The sequence below is a fragment of the Eumetopias jubatus genome, unplaced genomic scaffold, assembly GCF_037043125.1.
Source record: "Eumetopias jubatus isolate StellerSeaLion01/CBP00866 unplaced genomic scaffold, mEumJub1_p1.0 scaffold_14, whole genome shotgun sequence".
NCBI classification, from domain to species: Eukaryota; Metazoa; Chordata; class Mammalia; order Carnivora; family Otariidae; genus Eumetopias; species Eumetopias jubatus.
The window spans coordinates 89050378-89072388 of NW_028274820.1; the positions used below are offsets into that span (position 1 = coordinate 89050378).

The 22011-nt window shown below is 38.9% G+C and overlaps 1 protein-coding gene and 1 pseudogene across 2 annotated transcripts in view; one reads left to right on the forward strand and one right to left on the reverse strand.

Moving 5' to 3' along the window:
• Positions 1-22011, forward strand: part of EXOC4 (exocyst complex component 4) — a 721833-nt gene that overhangs the window by 121931 nt on the left and 577891 nt on the right. The gene's annotated exons all lie outside the window — the stretch shown is intronic.
• On the reverse strand, positions 20980-21327 carry LOC114211604 (ATP synthase F(0) complex subunit f, mitochondrial pseudogene; annotated as a pseudogene).

A 22011-nucleotide genomic window follows, 5' to 3' on the forward strand; every position in this document is an offset into this window, starting at 1 on the left:
CAAGCTCTCAGGTGGTGCCAAAACCACGTGGACCACACTTTGAATAGCAAGACTCTAATATTTACTGGAACAAGGGGAGAAATGTCTCTCCTTGTAGGATAGAACACACACACACACCCCATCCTTTACATTTCTTACCTTGAGAAGTTGGGACCTGTTTGGGGTTTTTAAAGGGGTGTGATCTCTACTCTTGTCCTTCAGTATCCTTTCCTCTAATTACGGTAAGCCTACTGTATTTGTGGAAAGACTCCTGGCTGGGCAACACATTTGGCCCAGAATGCAAGTTCTGAACTTTTCTGTGGGTTGTCATTGTTAGCAGAAGAGAATTTGGCCTATTAACAGTGGTTGGCCACTAGAGTGATGCCAGTGTTATTTATTGGCTCCTGCCTTTTTGTTTAACTCAGTGTTGAGTGTGTTTTCCACCTTTGTGACTTTGGAATGTTACCATTCTAGATGCTCCAAGTCAAAACCATCCCCCATCACTCGCCAAAGTCTAACAGTTCCACCCCTTACATCTCTAAAATCCTCTATTCCCTCCACCCCAAGGCTACAGCTTTAGTTAGGAGCATCATTCTCTCCACCCAGGTCACTGTACCACCTGTTAACTGAATTTCTAACCCTGTGGATCATCTTTCTAAATGACGAATCCCTCCTTAATATCTAATCTCTGATGGCTAAGTCCAAACTCCTTGACAGGGCATACAAGAATCTTGAATCTGGCCCGGCAGTTTTACATCTCACTTTACAGGTGACCCTTGAATGACGTGGGGTGGCCCACTGTTGACTAGAAGCCTTACTGACAGCCTAAACATCCAGTTAATACATAGTTTACATAATACATATATGGTACATATATTATATACTGTATTCTTACAATAAAGTAAGCTAGAGAAAAGAAAATGTTAAGAAAATCGTTAAGGAAAATACGTTTACAGTGCCGTACTATAATTATCAGGGGGAAGAAAATCCATGCAGTTCAAAGCCGTGTTCAAGGGTCGGTTGTAGTTCTTGATGTGGTCCTATTGCTTCCCTGCCTCCAAACTTTTACACTTACTGTACCCTTTGCCTAAGATACCTTTTCTCACCTCTCCTTCCCTGGGTAACTCTGGTTTATCATTCACTTCTCAACTTTGTTGTCAAGCTTTCTGGAAGGCAGTTACTGAGCCTCCAAGGGAGGACTCGGTATCTCCATGTGGAACTTACCTAACGCCCTCTGTACTTTGATGGTCTAGAAGTTTGTGTCCTATATTGCCTGTTCTTCGCTTAGCTGGGCTGGGTCCGGTGCACAGCTGTATTCTTTTTGGTTCCTGCAATATTTAAAATTGTGGTAAAATACACCTAACATATACCATCTTAAAATATTATATAATATTCCATCGTACGTATATACCACATTTTGCTTGACTATGAGTGGTCAGGGGACACTGGGGTTGCTTCCGTGTTTTAGCTGCTGTGAATAATACTGCTATGAATTCAATTGTACAAATGTTTCTCCATGACCCTGCTTTCCAGGAGTGGAATTGGTGAATCATAGGTGAATCATTTTATTTTTTAATTTTTCAGTAGTGGCTGTGCCATTTTACATTCTTACCAACAGTGTGCAAGGGTTCTGATAGTTCCATGTTGTTACCAACACTTGATATTTGTTCTTTTTTGTTGTTTTTTTGGTTTTTGGCTTTTTTTGAATGGTAGTCATTTTAATGATCATGAGGTGGTATCTCATTATAGTTTTAATTTGCATTTCCCTAAGGATTAGTGATGTGGAGCATCTTCCCATGTGCTTCTTGGCTATTTATATATCTTTTTTTTTTTTTAAGATTTTATCTATTTATTTGACACAGAGGGAGAGAGCACAAGTAGGGAGAGCGGCAGGCAGAGGGAGAGGGAGAGGCAGGCTCCCTGGGGCTCAATCCCAGGACTCTGGGATCATGACCTGAGCCGAAGGCAGCCGTTTCAACCGACTGAGCCACCCAGGAGCCCCTATTTCTGTATCTTCTTTAGTGACATTTCTATTAAGTCCTTTGCCCATTTTTGAATCTGGTAGTTTTTTTGGTTAAGTTTTAGACTTCTCTTTGTAATCAGGATATTAATCCCTTATCTGATATATGATTTGCAAATATTTTATCCCATTCTGTGGGTTGCATTTTTACTGTTTTTTGCCTTTTTTATATCTTTTGATGCACATAATTTTAAAGTTTTCAAGAAGTCAATTTGTGTACTTCGTCTTTTGCTGCCTGTGCTTTTGGTGTCACACTCATGGAATAACTGCTGAATTCAGTGGCATGAAACCCTTGCCCTATGCTTTCTTTGAAGGGTTTTATATATTTAGGTCATACATTTCGGTCTTTAATCTATTTTTATTTTTTTATATGATGTTAGGTAAGGGTCCAACTTTATTTTTTTTTTTGCTTGTGGATATCTAGGTTCCTCTGCACCATTTGTGAAAAAGACTCACAGCTGTATTCTTAGTGCCTGGCACATAGAAGTATTTACTGAATAAGATAGTCAATGAAAAAAAATGTTATAAGTAAATTTGGCTAAGGCAGAATTTACGGTGCTTTTGAGGCTGTGGAAACTTTATATTAAAATTGTACCACATTGATTTAGTAGTAAAGTTTTGATGGTGTTTATAGAGCAAATTTCAGTAAGACAAAATTTGTAATTTTATGTTAGTATATAGTCAATGATTCATATTAAATATGAAGGAGGAAGTAAAAGATCTGGAATAATCATCCTAAAACCAATAATAAATATTTGAGTAGAGATAGAGAGGTTGTGGAAATTATTAAAAAATAAGATTATTTTTCCTTTTTGTGGTTTCTCTGTTCAGATTATGGTCAAATAATGTAAGTATTACTAACAAATACTGATAGTATAACTTCTTGTTTTCTGAATGTGATTTTTTTTTTTTTTTTTTTTTGCCTTTCAGGGCAAATGTGCCACCATACGGTGGTAATGGGATTATAATTTAGTGCTAGCAAGAAAATGAAATTCTGTCCACCCATCTACCCATCCATCCGCCTCACTTAGCAAATATTTGAGTCTACTATGGGCAAGATGCTGGGGTTGTCAGCAAGATGTATGTGATCTTAAAGATAAAGTATGTCCATAATTTACAAAAACATCTCAAGCATGAATCTGCTTTGGTATTCTTAGTGTAGTTAATACTTACGTAGTGATTTACTGCTTGCAGAGCTCTTTCATGTGCCCCATCTTTTATTTCTGCATTACAGATGAAGAAACTAAGGCAGAGAGTAATTTACACAAAGTCACCTGGTGACCCAGGAAAAAGTAAACAAATTCAGGATAGACTCTGATTCCAAATCCCATGCCATTTTCTGAAACCATTCTGTTCTTCATGGGCTACTGTGGAATACTTCCCAGAACCCCAACAAGTTTTCAAGATCATGGTGTGAAAAATACTTATAAAAAATTACTGCATGTGTTCCAGTGCTTAGAATTTGTGAGCATTATGGATTAATACAACCTAACTTGTGTCCATTATACTACCTATTGAGTCTCTATTGCTTTAAAACATTAAAATCATAGTTTTACCCCTAATGGTTTTCTAAGATTGTATTTTTAATTTAAATGTAAAGGATAGTATTTTTTGAAATTTCTTTTGACTCGTCTTCGCCTCTTATAATTTCTTTGCTATGTTGATAAAATATAAAAGATGAAGTTCTCATAGCTAGAAGGAACTTTAGAGAAAGAATATATTATTGGAATTCTAGCATAAAAGTAAAATGTAATTCTCATAGTTCACTTTAGTTTTATCTGCTTGTACAGAAAGTATTTAGGCAATAGTCATTTTTATTGACAGTATCAATTGATGAAAATGTAACTGTGGTTTATTAAATATACTGTGCTTAATGAATGAAAAGTGGTATTATAACGCTGAACTTGGACAGAGAGTGACAGGGAACAGTCTATTGCTGATGGTGTAAATGTCCCAGCATGTATGCAGTGAGCCTCATGTTCTTTATTAGGATGGCTACTCCTTGCACTCATTTGGGGATTTATTACTCTTGGATTTGACAAATACCCTATCCATGAGTAAACTTTAATAAGGTTCCTCTAGCCATCTTCTTGACTAGGCCTTGACCTTGGGCTTCTGTGTTTGTTCTTACTGGGTTCAGTTTTAGCAATAATCCTGTCAATTTAGGGAGAATCTCCTCCCCCTTGATTTTTGATCACTCTTGATAACTGATCCAAATTCCTTATCCCCAAGGACTTGATATCTAAGTCCTTGACCTGTGTTTAGCAAGAATTCTTCTACCCTTGGTGTTTCCTTCTGTACTTTTTCGTCCACTGACGCCTTCACTCAGCTTGTCATCTATAAATCCCCAGCTGTCTTCAAAGCTGAGCTCTATTTCTCTCCCCTGTTGCAATAACTCTATTGCAATAGACTTGAATGAAGTCTTCCTTACCATTTTAACAGGCATCAGAATGATTTTCTCTCCTTTTTTTTTCTTTTTTTAAAGATTTTATTTATTTATTTGACAGAGAGAGACACAGTGAGAGAGGGAACATAAGCAGGGGGAGTGGGAGAGGGAGAAGCAGGCTTCCCGCTGAGCAGGGAGTCTGATGTGGGGCTCGATCCCAGGACTCTGGGCACATGACCTGAGCTGAAGGCAGAAGCTTAACAACTGAGCCACCCAGGTGCCCCTTTTCTCTTCTTTTTAAAAGATTGATTTATTTGAGAGAGATAGCACGCATGTGCGTGGGAGGGGAGGGACAGAGAGAGAAAGAGAGAGAGAGAGAATCTTAAGCCGACTCCTTGCTGAGTGCAGAGCCTGACACAGGGCTCGATCTCACAACCCTGAGATCATGACCTGAGCTGAAATCAGGAGTCAGACTCTTAACCTAGTGAGCCACCCAGGTGTCCCCGAATGATTTTCTCTTTAACAGCTTCACAACAGCAAAAGCAATTGAAGTAATCAAATCTGCGATTGGGTATAAAGGTTAAATTCACTGTGCCTTAATGTTCAAGGAAGGGGGTATTGACTATATTAAAATATAAAATATTTGAAAATTCAACTATGAAAGAATACCAGCCTGCAGCAAGACAAGATGTTTGTAAGATGAAGTCTCCAGCTAACTGAAACGGATTGTTATAAATTACTAGAGTTAGATCAGTTTAAACAAAATGTTGATAGTGCCAGAATTACCAAACTATGGAGCATTTTTCCTTGGTTGATGCAAAGATACTTTTTAAAATGAAACTGGAACAAACACAGAAAGTAGAATTTAGGTTTGAAGTGGTTTGTATTGAATACCTAGATTTGTAAATGTATCCTTAGTCTCATTTAATTTTTTTGGCTCTCTCAATAATTATGCCAAACCAGAAACCTGAGGCTAAAAATGAACAAATAATTTATTTGAGGTCAGCCAGAAGTTAAACCCAAACCTGACTCCAAAACTAGTAAAATGATGATGATGATGATGAAGGTGGTGAGGGAGGTAGTATTTGTGACACTGATGTAGGTGATGATGGTGGTGGTGGTGGTGCTGGTGTTGTGGTGGGTGGTGGTGGTGGTGAGGACATAGGTGCTGGTAGTCATGATGGTGGTGGGGGTGGAGTTGGCAGCTACTCTTCCTTAGGATTTCTTTTGTCCTGAGCTCTGTGATAGTCTTGTTTCCCCTACATTGCAACGCTCTGTCCATGTCTCACTACATGATTTTGCCAAAGGACGTGTTTGCTTGGATTTGAATCTCAATTAGTCTGACGCCAATGTCTGTATATTCCACTGGAATATTAGATTGGTCCCTACATTCTTTTCAGTCCATCATATGTGAATTCTGTGTATGTTCAGGGAGTACTGACATGGATTCTGGGACTGTGGGGCTAGGAGAAGGTAATTGAAGAGGTATCCGTGATTCTTCTCATTTGCTTTTGCATGTTTTAATATTTAACACTTTATAAAGACCAAAAGACCTTTTGAAGCACCACAGGTAGCCTGTCTTACCACCATCTTACATAAACTTTTCTCTTGCTGGAGCAATCTGGAGTGACTGTGTAAGAAGAGAAGTGTAATCAAAGTCAGGTAAACCTCCCAGTAGGTTAGTATATAGACAAATCATCATCATTTTTACTCATAGGCTGTGCATTGCTCATGAGGGATCATACAGTAAACGAGCAGATTTATAAATGTTTGGCTAAAATACAGTAACAGAATGATCAGGCTTTATTGCCACTTTATTGAGGTTTTGTTTTCCTACTACAAAGCTACCATTTTGATAGTCTAAAAATACTAGAATTTTGGCTGTATCAGGTTTACTCTCTCAATTCATTCCTCTTAAAAAACCTGCATACTGCCTAAATGAGAGGGGAGATGCATGTGTAATGTCTGTGCTACACATTGCAGCAAACGTAGTGCTCTCTCCCGCCCCAGTCCCGATCCTCTCAAAGCAATCATGTGTAGTATCACCAGCTATGAGAGGCAGAATGTGCTGGAGGCTAAATTTCTTTGTTGATGTTCCAAATATTTCCAGAAAAGACCAGAGGAGTTGATTTACTTTTGTTTCTCTGAGCATTTCCGTTATTACCTTCCGAGATCACTAGCTCAGAGCGGTGGGCAGGACTTTATTTTATCCTTGTGCCCAACCCCTGCTCCACTTCTCTGACTGTGGAACATACTAAAAACTAGCCCTATTCAGATATCTGGCAGGCTGTGATCCTTCATTTAATTCCTTCTTCCTTTTCTATATATTTTAATTACCTCAGGGATCTGGTATTCCGAAGAATGTTAAATTTAGCCTGTTGGAAATACTTTGGTCTTCCAGGCTCTGGGTTAGTTAACCTTAGCGGGCTAGGGAGGAGAGTTGAATGAAAGAACCAGAAATCACTGGACCTTACTTGCAGGGAAATCTGTTGTCAGTTAACATTTTAAAAGAAGTGTACATGTTTCTTGTTCTTAATTATTATTAATTAGCTTCTGTGTTTGATGTTCTTAAGAGAATATTTGGAATTATTAGCTTTGTTTAACAAATAAAGACATAAGAACTAAGCGTATGGATTTGCAGGGGGTCTCTTTTCCAGGCTAAGAAATGAAATTATATTTTACCTGGGCCTTGCTGCCTTTTCTTTTTTTCGCCCCTATCTCCAGACAGCCCATCCTGCTGAGCCAGTGCATAGTGCGTGTTCTTTTGAAATGGCTTTATGTCCGTGAGCACCACACAGTTAACCCGTAGGGATCATAATAATGTGTCAGGCATGTGTTTCAAGGTAGCTCAGAGTCTCCTTATCAGGACTTATCCATCTTACAGGATATCAGAGAAGGGAGAAAAGAAAGCATTGTTATTTGAGAAAAAAGCATTCTCTTAGGGAAATTAGAGTTTGTGTAGGATTATCAAAAGAACGTTAAGACTGAGGAATGTCTTCTCTGTGTGTGGCTATACACGTGTTCACAATGTGCGTATGTGGGCATCTGTCTCCTGTCTTTATTTTGTATTCTGTTTGAATAAATACATTTAAGGTCTCCAAAAGATGGTGCTAAAATTGGTTTGAAATCTACATTACCGTCAGACCATTTAAATTGTGCTAGGTCACCATCTCTCATCTTACTAAAGCTTAGGACCAACACTCTGTTGGATGCAACTATGATCTTAAAAGGCTAAATTTACAGATAATAGTGATCTTTGGGTCATTTACTTTTCTCTTTTTTGGCTACATATTATAAACTATGAAATATATAAAAATAATTGTTACGGTCAGCCATCTTGAAGATATCCATCTTTTATATCAAAAGGAACTTGGCAGAATAATGTGTCAACTCATCCACTTTTGTAAAAAAAGAAAAACCATTAAACTTCATCCTGTATAATATCTGTAGAGTCATTTTTAGATACAAAGGGAAGGGCCTTAGATAGCTGATTATAGAAGTGTTAACCAAGTAGAAGGAAGTTGAAGCATCTTCCTACCATCTGTAGATCCTAGATCCTCATTAAATCCCTTTACCCACCATAGCCTTGTCTTTAGTAGTCTCTGAAATGTCATTAGAAATAAACTAGAGAGTTCTTATTACATAGAAATATGCTTAGTCATTTATGCATTATAAAGACATTTCCCTTTTCCTGTGCTTTTTCTGACCTCTGCCAGTACATTTAGCACATTCTTACACTTGTGCAGAATTCTAACTTCTCACAGATTTTGTACCTGTAGATTTAATATTTTCAGGACTCAGCATCAGCAAAAGTAGAACAATTTCTTGGTCTTTACATTCCATCTAAACACATATTGACATTCTCAAGAAATTTGAATAAAAATCCCAACATCAAATAGCCCAGTGAAGGCATCTCTAAGTACAAATTACGGTAAGATTATGAGAAACTTATCTTCAAGTTCACAAAAGTATGCCAGCTCAGGGAAAGCTGTGTCCCAATGTCAAGTGGAACATGATAGTTTATTTGGAACTCATGCAGTGTCATTTATACTGAATCACTTCAATGTATGTTCTCACCTGCTATCTGTCTTTTTTAAAAGTTATGGGGTAAATCATAACAAAGCAAATTTTTTCCCCTTGATGTTGAATTTCAAGTGTTTTGTTCCTCTCTGGTGTAGTTTACTTCTAAGTGTGGCCTTTGAAAGGAGGAGCTAGGACCCTAACCGTTTAAGTGGATCATGGACTAATAATAACCTGTCCTTTAGTGAGCTAGTTTATAAGAGTATATTGCTTTTTACTTGACTGCTGGGCCAAGGGTAGTCCTGCTCTGTAGTGGACAATCTAAACTTTAAGCCTTGTAAGAGTTTCTAGAGTATGCAGAATTCCTGATTGATATCTGTTGAGTACTTCAGAATTCAGCTGTTTGAGAAAGTCTTTTAAAATTTTAAATCCAGCATAGTTAACATACAGTGTTGTATTAGTTTCAGGTGTACAATATAGTGATTCAACAGTTCTGTGCATTACTCGGTGCTCATCAAGATAAGTGTGCTCTTAATCCCCTTCACCTGTTTCACCATCCCCCCCCACCCCACCTCCGGTAACCATCAGTTTGCTCTCTGTAGTTAAGAGTCTGTTTTTGGGTTTGTGTGTCTTTTTTACCTTTTGTTTGTTTGTTTCTTAAATTCCAAATATGGGTGAAATCATGTAGTATTTGTCTTTCTCCGACTGGCTTATTTCGCTTAGCATTATACTCTCTAGATCCATACATGTTGTTGCAAATGGCATGATTTCATTCATTTTTATGGCTGAATAATAGACCAATGTGCGTGCGTGTGTGTGTGTGTGTGTGTGTGTGTGTGTATCACATGGTTTATTCATTCATCTATTGATGGACACTTGGGCTGCTTCCATACAGAATTCAGCTTTTTTTTTGGGCCAGTATTTGGTGGGCTGGCCTTAGTTATCTGATATAGCATATTGTGTGGGGCATTTGGAGGATTAAATATACTTCTATTTGTATTTGGATATTTTAATATTTTCATTTTTATTTGTGGTAATGACATCCAGGTATATAGCTTTTTAGCATCTGTCTAAGGGTAGCCCAATTCTGCAACCTCACAATTGTATGGTAAATAGACCAGTAAGTGGAGAAAGAATGTGTAACTCTGAAGAACTAAACTGATAAATCTATAACAGACAAGGTAACTCAAAGGAGGATTCTCAAAAGAAATGTATGTTCACAACATGTAGAATCAAATATCCTGAGTTAATTTATTTTTTTTTTAAAGATTTTATTTATTTATTTGAGAGAGAATGAGAGACAGCACAAGAGGGAAGTGGGTCAGAGGGAGAAGCAGACTCCCCGCTGAGCAGGGAGCCCGATATGGGACTCGGTCCCAGGACTCCAGGATCATGACCTGAGCCGAAGGCAGTCGCTTAACCAACTGAGCCACCCAGGTGCCCTGTCCTGAGTTAATTTAAACAGAGCCTGGTCATAAGCCTAATTCATGTGACAGCAGCAAGCGTGAGAAAAAAGTAACAATCATAAAGAACATTCTCCCGTAAATAAACCCCTGAATCATATTAAAATTTAAGGGAAGAGATAAACTTGGAGGGTTTCTTTTTTCCCCCCATGAAAATAAAATCCAGGAGTGGCTTTCTCAAAACACTGGTTGATGGCAGACTACCAGGCAAGTGCTCAGTCTCTTTCTTACAGGTGCTGAAGGCATTATTGGTGCTCAGTTCATGTTTAATAATAACATTATTCAGAGTTGAAATGCGGCTGGTACACCAGGGTTAATGCCAGTGCTCTTAGGAGAAGGGTGATTGGCATTTTAATCAGTGCAAATGTTCAGAACCTTTGTCTAAATGACTGTATTTCTAGCTCTTCAGATTTTCCTGCTCCATGTGGCTCAGCACCAATTCAGAGGGGAGAGCTCCATCTACCGAAGGCCCACATTAGAATGATTCTTTCTGTTGAGTTCAGTGATTTTCCTTTTGCACAGCTCGTTGAATTTTCTTCTGATTTATGGGCTCCAATGGAGGTCATGCTGAAACTGGTAATTTGGTTGTTTCAAATCCAAATTCCTTGTTATTTTGCACAGTGCTTACATCTAAAGGAGTTATTAGGGAGCATTTTTAGCTCATTTAATAGTCATGTTTTGTTGGGACTTAGTAAAATGGTAAAAGTACCCTAAGAAAATGTTGCTGTAGATGGTCTTTCTTTAGTTATCCCTAGCTTGAATCTCCTACCATATCCTTGCAATGGCATTGTATTGGTGAGATCTTAGACATTAGAAGTGACTTTGGTGTCAGATTGCTGCTTGATTTCAGTTTAGCCATCTTGGCTGGCTCTGGGATATTGTGCAAGTGACCTAATTTTTTTTTTTTTAAGACTTTATTTATGTGCGCGTGTGTGCTCTCATATGAGTGGGGAGAGGGACAGGGCAGGGGGGAGAAGGTGAGGGAGAGGGAAAGTGAGAGAATCTTAAGCAGACTCCGTGCTGAGCCTGGAACCGACATGGGGCTCGATTTCATAACCCTGAGACCATGGCCTGAGCTGAATCCAAGAGTCTGGTGCTCAACTGCCTGAGCCACCTAGGCACCCCACAAGTGACTTAATTTTTTATAAACCTCATGGGTGCTTGTGGGCCATGCTTAATGAATTTGGACTTTGTTGGAAAGGCAGTGGAGTCCAAGAGTTTTAAATAGGGGACCATTCATATTTGCATTGTTGATCAGATCAGAGATCTTGGTGGCCCGCTCTCTGGCTATCAGCCCCTTCAGAGACTGCCCAAGGTGCCAATTCTTGGGTTTGCACACATTGATCAGTGAAGGAGCATGAAGGTGAGGCTGTCTCACAACTCTGAAGGGCCATTCTAGCTCCATGCTTCCCATGGCATCAGCTGATGCTCTTGTTGGGCCTTTAGTGTGGCTTGACATTTCCCTCCATCCTGTTTCTCTTCTCTGAAAGGAAGCTGTGGGTGTTGATCCCAAGAGTACTCCCAAATAAACATCCTGCATGCTAAACTCTGTTTCGGAGGCTATTTTCTGAGAACTCCAGTTGGGGAGTGTGGAAGATAGAGACTAAATTATGGAATTTGGATATTTACTTATAGGTAATAAGGGGTCATTGAGATTATTTGAGCAGAGAAGTAACATGCTAAAGCAGTGTGTTAGGATGTTTAGTCTGGCATCCATGTGGATCACACAGAGGGGAGTCTGGAGTAATCATTATGAGAGAGTGAATGAAGCAAGAGTCAATAGGTACTAATGAAATAGGAGAGAGAAATGGCGCTTTGCCATCCACCAGCTGTGTGGCCTTGGGAAATTATTCACCTCTTTTTGCCTTATATTTCTGGTCTGTAAAGTGAGGGAATTAATATAGATATCATAAGGCTGTTGAGAGGCTTAAATGAGATAATGTCAGGCACATATTTAGTGTTTAGTAAGTGCTATTTCCTTCAAATAGATTTATTAATCACAGTGTCATTACTGACACACGTGCACACACACCCCCGCACACCTTCTGCACCCACAGCGTCACATTGCGTCTCTTGCTTAAAACCTTCCAGTTTTGCCTTTTACACACTTGTTAGTGTAGCAGCCAAGAACTTTTCCTCGATCGTGGTACTCCCCTCTCATCTCCTAACCTTTGTGTTCCGACAGCGAGCGCAGCAGGCCAGGAAATGTGCTGCTCTTAGGCATCTTTGCTTGTGGACCTGCTGTTTGCTCTTGCTTGTGCGCCCTGTCTCTGTGGTCCACCTGGTGAAATTCTAGTCAGTCTTCTACGTTCCTGTTCAGTTCCTTAAACAGAATTGTTAACTTCCTGGTCTGCATATTGTATACATTTGTTCCTCAGACTTGGCACACTGAGGGACTTTTGTGTTTATGTAGCCATTTTCATTATGACCTTCCTGGGCCCAGGGCCCGTGGTGTATTCATGTTTGATTTCTTGGTGCCGGGAAGGGTGTTTATGGCGTATGATGGGCACTCAGGAAATGCTTATTAAAAGTAGGTTGATGAAAGATTCTGCATTGGGCCAGCAGTGGTCAAATTCTCACAAAGTCAGGACAACTTGCTTATAGCCCTGAGGCTTCACAGAATCTGGGAATACTGCACAGTGCTGGAGTGCATGCGCAGATGCTGGGGTGCATCAGTACTTCCTCAGGCAGAGATCTGGAAGTCTGCTTTGCATATTGATGATGCATCCCAGAACTTTGGGTTAATAGAAGATCCTGATACCTTATCAGCTGTACCCTGTGACTCCAAGATGTCTTGTCAGTTGATGGCTTCTTGTTCCAAGAGGTCTGGTGTTGGAACAAGCCTGTATGCAATCTCTCTGATGAAGAATGTCTTTGGATGAGCTTTCTTTTGAGAATCCTTCTTTGAGTTACCTTGTCTGTTATAGATTTATCAGTTTAGTTCTTCAGAGTTACACATTCTTTCTCCACTTACTGGTCTGTTTAGGTAAAATAATTTTTAAACCATAATTGTAAAAATCAACCAAGTTGGTCTCAATAAGTGTTACGGTTTTTATTAATGACCTCATAGTATCCTACAAATTGAATACAGGATTTTGAGTCTAATAGAGAAAGTGATGCTAAAGCAACATAGAAATTGGAAAGTTAGAAGGGGAGGTTATACTGGGGAAAAGTTACAATATCAAAATGACAGTGGGGGTCAAAGATGAAATTGCAAAAGGCAGTAGTAGTTCAAAATAGAAGTTACGAGAGGCAGTGTAACTTTTACTTCCAGCTTTTTTTTTTTAATTTAAACTCAAACAAATATTGAAAGAACAGTACAGTAAACATTAATAGAACTGTTACCTCCATTTGCCAGTTCTTAAAATTTTTACCCACACAAAAAGGTATAGAAATATGTGTGTATTTATGACACACATCAGGACACTTTATCCTTAAATATTTTAGCCTGTGTCTTCTTACAATTAGAGCATTCTTTTACATGGCTGAATTTAGTACTGTTATTAAACACGATATTGATACAATATTATTTAATATGCAGTCCATATCCAAATTTCTCCAATTATTCAAAAATATCTTTTACAGTTGGGCTTTTAAGAATAACTTGGGGTCCATGCAAGGATTGTATTTTAGATTTTTGTTTGTCCTGCCTATTTAATGTTCTTTAATCTGGAACAGTCCTTTCCAGATCCTTGTTTTTGATAATTTTGAAGAGTCCAGACCAAGTTGTCTTGTAAGAATCTCCCACATTTGGATTTGTCTGATTCATTCCTCCTGATCAGATTCAGTTTGGCCAAGCGTGGCACTAAATACCTCATAGGAGGTATTGTGTGCTTTCCATTTTCATGTCAGGAAGTATATATCGCCTTGTTCTGTTATTGGTCATGCTGGGTTTTATCACTTGATGAAGATATTTCCTCCAGCTCTTTTCATTGTAAAGGGACAGATCTTTATAACAAGCAATCTATAGAGTGATATCTAGAGACCATTTGTTTATCCACTTTCTTAACCTTTCACCAGATAGTTCTTGCATCCAGTTTTGATTCTAGCCTGAATCAATGATTATCTTGGTGATTATAAAATAGCTAATACAGATTTGAAAGTAATGTAGGAGTTACTGATTAGTGGGGTAAGGATGGATTTGACAAATAATAAATGGACTTAGAGCTATCTATATGGAAAAAATAAAATTAAATCTCCACTTACCACTACAGAAAAAACTAAATTCCAGATGAGTTATAGGTCTAAATGTGGAAAGCAAAACTCTAAAAATTTCATAAGAGAACATACAATGCGGTTTTCCATGACATTGTGATAGGGAAGAATTCCTTAAGACATAAAAATTATAAGCCCTAGAAGAAAAGACTGACATTTTGGAATACATTAACATAAAAATCTTCGATATAACAAAAGGCACTAAAAAGGAAATGAAAAGGCAGACCACAGACTGGGAGTACATACTTGCAACTCTTCTAAAGGATTAAAAGTAAGTATTCAGAGTTTGGAAAAAGTCATACAAATCAGTAAGAAAAAACCAAACTACTCAGGAGAAAACAGGCAAAGGATATGACTAGGCACTTCACAGAGGAAGAAGACTGAATGCAGTCAGTTATGATGAGAGTTGCTCAGCATCACTAATAATTAGGGAAATGAAAAGTAAAACCCCGGTGAGATTCCATTTTACACCCATTGATTGGCAAAACCTAATCAGTTTGCTAATACCAAGTGTTGGCAAGGTTGAGAAGAAACAGGAACTCTTGCATATAACTGATGGGAGTAAACTCTCTAATATATTTTAGCAGGCAATCTGGAAATATCTGGTACAGTTGAAGATGTGCATACTCTGCAACTCAGCCATTCTCCTTTTAGCTGCTAGCCTAGAAAGCTGTCACTCACATACAAGGAACATGAACAAGGATGTTCTTGCTAGCACTACTTCAAATAGAAAAAAAAGAGTAGGGGTACTGATCAGTGCAGTGTAATGCCCCCCCCCCCCCCAGGCACTGGAGCAGTTAAAATAAACTAGTTCTCCACAGGGATGAATCTCAGAAATGTAGTACTGAATTAATAAGCTGTAAAAGAGTACATAATATATATAATAAGGTATATGCAGTGTATATAATATAGTATACAATTCAGCGGATTTCAGAATATTCAGAATTGTTCATCTATCACCTCAATCAATTTTAGAACATTTTCATTATCCCTAGAAGAAAACCATAGCTGCTCTGCCCCATCCCCAAGTCTCTCATCCTCTCCAGCCCTAGGCAACCATTAATCTGCTTTCTGTCTCTCTATATTTGGCTATTCTGGACATTTTGTATAAATGAAATTATACTGTATGTGCTCCTGTGCTCCTAGTTGCTTTCAGACAGTTGATGATCTCAATGTTGATACGTGATGTAGCATGTATCAGTCCTTCATTTATTATTGCCAGGTAATTTTCCATTGTGCAAATATACCATGTTTGATTTATCCATTTATCAGTTGGTAGACATTTGGGTTGTTTCCACTTTCTGTATAATATGAATAATGCTGCTATGAACATTTGTGTACAAGTTTCTGTGTGGACACGTGTGTTCATTTTTTGGGGGTATATACATTGGAGTGGAATTGCTGATTATATGGTAACTATGTATATATAGTTCAACTATGTTGGAACCACCAATCTGTTTCCTAAAATGGCTGTATCCTTTTACAGTCTCACCAGGAGCATATGTTGGTTTCAGTTCCTCTTTGTCCTTACTGGCCGTTTTTATTTTAAACATTCTAGTGGGTATGAAGCAGTATCTCATTGATTGGTTTTGATTTGAGTTTCCCTGATGATTAATGATGTTGATCATTTTTTCATAAGTGTGTGTGTGTGTGTGTGTATAAAATGTGTACTTAAAGCATACAGGCTAATAGTATGTACTGTTTCTTATTATATATGTATAATCAAAGTATTAAAATGGGAAGAGATGGGAGAGTGGGTCTTTAGCTATATTTGTATCATTTTACTTCTTAAAAAATAAAGGCATGACCCAAGTAAGGCAAAATATTGTTAAATCATGATGGTAGAAACATAGTTGTCCATTACATTATTTTCTATTTTTGTGTGTGTATGTATGTAAAAAAAATATACATAGATAAAGAAGATGGTTGGGGGGAGAGAAAGGCAGCTACCCAAAAATGATCGTTGATGTGGTGAGAGTAGAAAATTTTTCTGTGGAAGGATTTAAAAAAAAAAAAAAATCTCGGAAATGCTTTGGTGCATGCTTCCGTTTTGGTGAGATACAAGAAATAAAATTTGGTCCAAATGTGTAAGTTGAAGAATCATTTATTAGTACAAACACAAGTTAGTGTTGTCAGCATTGTCACGTGTTGCAGAGAGGGAGAGAGTGTGGTCTTGTTAAATAAAAAAACAACACTTTTTTTTCCTTTACATTTTTTATTGTTATGTTAATAACCATACATTACATCATTAGTTTTTGATGTAGTGTTCCATGATTCATTGTTTGGGCATAACACCCAGTGCTCTACGCAGAATGTGCCCTCTTTAATACCCATCACCAGGCTAACCCATCCCCCCACCCCCCTCCCCTCTAGAACCCTCAGTTTGTTTCTCAGAGTCCATCGTCTCTCATGGTTCATCTCCCCCTCCGATTTATCCCCCTTCATTCTTCCCCTCCTGCTATCTTCTTCTTCTTCTTTTTTTTCTTTTTTAAAAAACACCACTTTTTAATTTAGTAATCAGCTCATTAATATCCTCCAAGGATGGAGTTGTGATTTTTAGAAGTGAGATTTAAATTGTAGGAGGTAAGCAGTATATGGTGTGTGCAAAAATTAGAGTAAAACACATTCAAAAGGTCAGTGAGTTGAAGAAGAGAAATAGGGCAATAGCTTAAAAGGAAGGATGGATCAAAGCACTTGATTTAGCCTTGTGCATTGAACTTGGTTTAGTACTTGACCATCATCCAGGTGAACAGGTTGGAGTTTCTAATCGGCACCACAGCAACAGTGTTCTGATTTAGAAACGTGAGAGGGACTACTTCTTTATTCGTATCTTCTCTCCTTCCTCCCTTGTTAAAAGCATTATGTTATTTGCATATATGGCTGTTTTTCTAACTCTTAAGATCCTTTGAATGAAGGAGTAATGGGTGATTTATTCATCTTTGTACCACTGCCAACCGCAGTACTTTGCATATAGTAGATGCATAAATAATGTATCTTAATTTTAAAAGGAACAACTTTATTCAGCATGGAGAGACCTTATGGGAAAGCCATCAAAAATTTGGAACAATTGAATGATAACAGTGTGTGCAAAGGGTGTACAAAATACCTAATTCAGGCTCAATAAATGGTAGTAGTCCCTCAGAGCTCCTCCCTTCCCAGGTATTTGAGAGGATATAATTGAGGAAAGTAATTCCAGAAGTCACAGAAAGGATGGCAGGGTTAGATTTTGTAAAGGAGGGGTGGAGGGAGGCGGGGTAAGCCACTGTTGGAGTAGAGAAGGATGACGGGCTGTGTGGCCAGTGCCCTGTGTGTGTTGAAGGTCCTGCAGTATTGGAGGTGACAATGTAAGGTTATTACAGAGAATGAAGAGCATTTGCAATATCTTTGTATGGGCGAAGAAATAAAAGGCAGAGGACTGAATGCATTGTCTGGCAACATCGAGAGTTCACTTGAATTTAGATAGTGTGAATGATGAGGTCTATGTGAATATATGATTTTTATGCTTTGGAAGCTGGGATTGAAGAAAAGCACACAGAACGTGCAATATAAAGGAAGGGATTCACAGGGCTGCAAATGAAAGATTTGGTGGAGACATAGTAATTTCCTTTTAAATGTTTGAACAGTTCCCGTATGGGTACGTAATTCTTTCAATTCTATTTTATGAGCGGACAGAACTCAGGCTAAGTAACTGGAAGTAAGACAGATTTCTGCTGAGTAGAAAAACTTGCCAATAATAGAGCTATCTAATATTGGAATACAGTGTTTTCCAGAGATAGGGAGTCTCCTGTTAGGGGAAGGATTCAAAGAGGGGCTGGGATGTGAAGATGGAAGTTCTGACTGCATGTCAGCTAAAAACCTTTCTACCACTTAGGGTGTTAAAAGAGTCTATGATCACAAGTTTGATAGGGTAAGAAAATGTAGTTTCTAGTTAAGAGCAGAAAAAATGTAATGACTGCGAGTCCAGGCTAGATTGGATATCATTTATGGACAGAAAAGGGCCAAAGATTGAAGACAAGTGGGAATTCCTGGGCCATAGTTACCTCTTTTTTTCTGCCTCTTCACTCTTCACATTAACAGTATCACCCCATCAGTCCTATCTGCCATTGCTTGCAGGAATTCTCAACCACTCCATCTCATCAGTACCTTTGGGGTCCATGTGGTTTTACCTTCATTTAAAATTTCATTTTAGAGTGAATAACTATCATTAACTTCTTTGAAACAAAAACTAAGGATTTTTAAATTTGATTGTGCAGTGAAACATGAACTTTTTTATACACAAAGTTTTCACATGGTTTTCTTTTTACTGTCTTTTTACAATTGATACATGAATTTTTGATTTTGAGTTTAGGCCATATTGGTTTTTTGTTTTTTGTTTTTTTAATGGAGGGAGTTGGGGAGGGGTAGAAGGAGAGGGAGAAAGAGAATCTTAAGCAGGCTCCACACCCAGCATGGATGTGCTGATATCATGACCTGAGCCAAAATCAAGAGTTGGACGCTTAACTGACTGAGCCACCCAGGGGCCCCCTAAGGCCATACTGTTAATAACTAAATGTTTTTTCTGTTTTTACTGGAAAACAGTTTCTAAATAATTGTTTTCTAGCTTTTCTCCCCCCTTTTATCTCCTCTTAGTCATAGAAAGAACATAGCAGTTTTATCAGTTTCATCCATCTTGTGAAGAAAATGTCCTGTAACATATCACCAAGTCCAGGATATAAAGGACAACTAATTAGTACAGAATTCATGTATTTGTTTCTTTCTCAGCTCAGTGCTTAGCATATATAAGCTGTAGGCTGTGATCTTGTAGGATCCCCAACTTAATCTTTTTTTGTTTTTTTTTGTTTTTTTTGGATATGGTCCATGAGTGCCCAGAAATTTAGCATTGATTGCCATAGTATCTCTTGCTTCATCTGTATGCAAAAGGACTGGAAAAATAGCTTGCATCACAAAGATGGCCAGTTAGCTCTTTGTCCTGCTAAAATTGTGTGTTGGTTCCTAGAGAACACTGAATAATCAGTCTCTTGCTTTCATGTCCCACTGCTAAGATACTATGTAATTGAAGGCACAGCATTCATGGAAAACAATGTGTTAGATTTACTAAGAAGAAAGTCTGAAATGTGCATAGGTTGGGGATGTGCTGGTGAGAAAAAATGGGTCAGTATATTGATTCTCTTGGGGTGAGGGTAGGAGCCACAGTCTTCAAGGGACCATAACAAAATCTCTGGAAAAATCTTTTCTGAATATACATGACCTACCTCTTAAGGTTCTGCTATAGCTATCACTCCCTGGATTCTATATATTTTTTTAACCTGTTTGGAATCATTATGTATACCATTACCTATAACTACTTTTGGGATTATCATAAATATTGTCAGATAGAAGATGAATTGAGAAGAGTAGTGCTGGCGAATGTACTCTGGGACTGAGAGACCATTGTAATTGATTGGCCAGCTGTTTTATAGCAACTCTTCTGTAGGATGTAGGATTAGATAAAAGCCCTCATACATGATAAGATTTTAGAATTTAAATTTAAAAAGAAAAGAAATGGACATTCATGGGAAAATATTGTAAGGACATCTGATATTTCCAATGTTAGGAAAAGGTCATCCTTGGCTGTGTTTAGAAGTGATTAAGTGGTTCAATATGATCTTTCTGGTATGAGTGAATTCAAGGAATGTAGTACAGCCGGCTCCTCTGAATATCAGTGTTATTTCAAGTAGCAGGGTGTCTAGCTAGAGGTAAAGAGGGGTAGAGCAGAGAAATGATTTCAAGAAAATAACAAGGTGGTTTCAATTTGAGGGACGTCAGATGAATCATCTAGTGAGAATGTTGGTGATTATGGAATAACAGTATCGGGGGCAGATGAGCTGATGTATGGTCAGTAGGACTGGGAAAATGTCAAGGAGGGAAAGGAAGTTCAAGGCAGGAGAATACGGCTTCTTCACAGAGGCAAGTTTGAAATTCTCCAACTCTAACTTAGCACTCATTGTTGAAAGAATTAAGAAGTGATTTTTGAGAATCAACAGTAAAGAAATTTGCCACCTCATGGTGGTGTTTTGATGTGAAGCTGATTTAAAAGGATAAACCGGCATCTCAATAAAGTGAGAGACCAGGAAGGTAGCAGTGACATGAAGAGAGCCAGCCCGCACATATTAATTGAATACTGTCCTGGGAGCCATGGAGTATAATGCTATGTATTATAAAGAGGTTGTAGTCTGATGGGGACAAGAGCAACTTGAAAGGTGAGCCCGAACAGAAGGCAGCGCATGTTGGTGTCAGATGAGTAGTAGGGCTCTTCAGAGTGGGAGGCTCAGATCTCAGGCCCCCATCTAGACCTATTTTATTAGTTTTTGTGGTTGCCTTATAAATTACCACAGGCTTATTGACTGAAAAAAGCACACATATTTATTATGTCACAGTTACTGGGGGTCAGGCGTTTGGGCAGCTTAGCTGGTTCCTCTTCGTCAGGGTCTCTCACCAGGCTGCAGGCTAGGTGTTTCAGCCTACTTCTGAGGTTTGACTGGAGGGAATTTGCTTCCAGCCTTCCTCGATTGTTGTCCAAATTCATTTCCTTGATGCCCCAGGATTCCTGGTAGCTTGCTGCTTCAAAGCCAGCTAACTGTGGAGACTAACAGGGCGGGTAGTGGAGAGAGAGAGAGAGAGAGAGAGAGTTTACTAGCAAGACAAAGTCTTATATAACATAATGTGACATCCTGTCATCTTTGCTATATTCTGCAAGTCACAGGCTCAGGGGAAGGGAATTACACAAAAGTGCGGATACCAGGAAGTGGTGGGGGTCATGAGGGCCATCTTAACGTCTGTCTGTGGCACTTACTAAGTCAGTATCTACATCTTTTTTTTTTTTTACCAGTCATCTTTTATTGGATGTTAATTCTGAATTAGAATATGAAAGGATTCAAGGGTGCCAGGCAAAGGTCATGGTCAGGAATGCCGAATGTGCCTCCACACTGGGCCCTCTTCAGTGGTACTTGGCGTAGCCACTTGTGTTTGAGTTCCTTGTAACAACGACAGTAGTTGAAAAATGCATGAGCTGCCAGCACCATAGAAATCCCAGCAATGCCCCCTTTCTTCACATTGACATACTTGTTGTAATACCGGTAGTAACCCCTTTGAAATGCTCCAGCAATGCCCTTAGGGGTGAAACCCCGCATCAGTATACAGCTGGGCAGCTCTCCTAGTTTCACATCCATGAGCTTCTTCTCCTTCACTGGCACGACTGATGCCATCTTGGAGTCCTGGTTGTCTTGCCAGTATCTACATCTTAACTATACTCCCCAGGTGATTGCATGGTAAGAAGCAGTGTTATAGATGGTAGATGCCAAAAGAGTTTCGTGGAGGGAGAAGAAAGTTCTTTGGGCTCGGCTTAGTCAGGTCAGTTGTTTTAAAGACTTGAAAATGATCTGTGTTAAAGGCTTATTCACATCAGAGAATTTGTCGTGTCTCCTGTTGCCCACACTAACAATCCTCTCCCCCACCTCCAATTAAACATTGTGTTTTCCGCTTTTGTGGTGCTGTCAGACACTTCTTTCAGAGTTTGTGAGTTCCTAACTTTGACTTTTTGAAAAAGCGTTGTTCTTTTTCACTGTTCGATTTGGATGATGGGAGTTGGTGGGAAGTACTGGACGTGGGTGTTTATCCCTGTCCTAATAGCTGAGAAACCCTGGGGAGGTCCTTGAACTATCCTCAGCCCCTGTTTTCTTGTGAGTTCTAGCCTCCCTCTCTTGCAGGGTTATGGTGTGAACAGTTGTTGGCAAACCGTAAAGCCGTCTGTAATGTTGCAGTGGACTTCTTTTGTTGTATGTGCCCGATGCACAGTGCCATCCTCTTCCCACAGAAATGGGCACCTGAAAGTCATGATTGTGCCTTGATCCTGCCCATCTGGCCACAGTCTGTCAGAGCAGGGGTTCGAT